Here is a 1,596-nt window from a genome sequence, read left to right as displayed (position 1 = left end):
AGAGAGAGAGAGAGAGAGAGAGAGAGAGAGAGAGAGAGAGAGAGAGAGAGAGAGAGAGAGAGAGAGAGAGAGAGAGAGAGAGAGAGAGAGAGAGAGAGAGAGAGAGAGCTCACAGGTAGTCAGCAGAATATCTGGCAAGATGCAAGGGGTGTGGCCAGACTCACTTTTCCTGCCATTTTGAATCAGGGACTAAAGTGGCAGGCAGAGAACAGAAGCCCCACTAGAGAGAGTGTGCGAAGTATAGTGGTCATACATGCATGTGAGAGAGCAGAGTTTCGGGCAGATGCAGGGGACAGAGCCAGACCTGCTTTTCATGGGGCATGAACCAGTAGCTACAGCAACCAGGGAGGGAGGAGGGGGAGGCCTTCGATGGTGCCAGACAGAGATATATGTTTTTTTTTCCCTTAGAGGTGGGTGCAGAGAAATTTATTGATGGTATTCAAGAGAGATATTATGGGGTCTGGAATGGAATTGTGAGGGAGATGCTCAGTGTTGGAGGCTGAGTTGGGATGGGGACTCCTTAGCAACTGAGGGCCTCTCTCTTGCTCTCAATATCCTTGCTGGGCTGGGGTGGGTGGTCCAGGGTTTCTTACTCCTTGGAGGCTATGTAGGCCATGAGGTCCACCACCCTGTTGCTGTAGCCGTATTCATTGTCATACCAGGAAATGAGCTTTACAAAGTTGTCATTGAGAGCAATGCCAGCCCCAGCATCAAAGGTGCAAGAGTGGGAGTTGCTGTTGAAGTCACAGGAGACAACCTGGTCCTCAGTGTAGCCCAGGATGTCCTTTAGTGGGCCCTCGGATGCCTGCTTCACCACTTCTTGATGTCATCATACTTGGTAGGTTTTTCCAGGTGGCATGACAGATCCACAACGGATACATTGAGGATAGGAGTAAGGAAGGCCATGCCAGTGAGCTTCCCGTTCAGTTCTGGGATGACCTTGCCCATAGCCTTGGCAGCACCAGTGGATGCAGGGATGATGTTCTGGGCTGCCCCTTGGCCATCACGCCACAACTTTCCAGAGGGGCCATCCACAGTCTTCTGAGTGGGAGTGATGGCATGGACTGTGGTCATGAGCCCTTCCGTGATGCCAAAGTTGTCATGGATGACCTTGGTCAGGGGGGCTAAGCAGTTGGTGGTGCAGGATGCGTTGCTGACAATCTTGAGGGAGTTGTCATACTTCTCGTGGTTCACACCCATCACAAACATGGGGGCATCGGCTGAAGGGGCGGAGATGAAGACCCTTTTGACCCGACCCTTCAGGTGAGTCCCAGCCTTCTCCATGGTGGTGAAGACATCAGTAGACTCCACAACATATTCAGCACCAGCATCACCCCATTTGATGATAGCGGGATTTCGCTCCTGAAAGATGGTGATGGGCTTCCCGTTGATGACAAGCTTCCCATTCTCAGCCTTGACTGTGCCGTTGAGCTTGCCATGGGTAGAGTCATACTGGAACATGTAGACCATGTAGTTGAGATTAATGAAGGGGTTGTTGATGGCAACAATGGCCACTTTGCCAGATGCAGAGCAGAAGGCAGCCCTGGTAACCAGGAGCTCAATACGGCCAAATCCGTTCACACCGACCTTCACCAT

The 1,596-nt window shown here is 51.8% G+C and overlaps 1 pseudogene; it reads right to left on the bottom strand.

Moving 5' to 3' along the window:
• Positions 1-589: 589 nt before the first annotated feature.
• LOC116915088 lies at positions 590-1,596 on the bottom strand (annotated as a pseudogene).

Source organism: Rattus rattus, chromosome 13 (genome assembly GCF_011064425.1).
Source record: "Rattus rattus isolate New Zealand chromosome 13, Rrattus_CSIRO_v1, whole genome shotgun sequence".
In the NCBI taxonomy this organism is placed as follows: Eukaryota; Metazoa; Chordata; class Mammalia; order Rodentia; family Muridae; genus Rattus; species Rattus rattus.
Note: the sequence above shows the minus strand (reverse complement) of the source record. Positions and strands in the feature narration are given on the sequence as shown.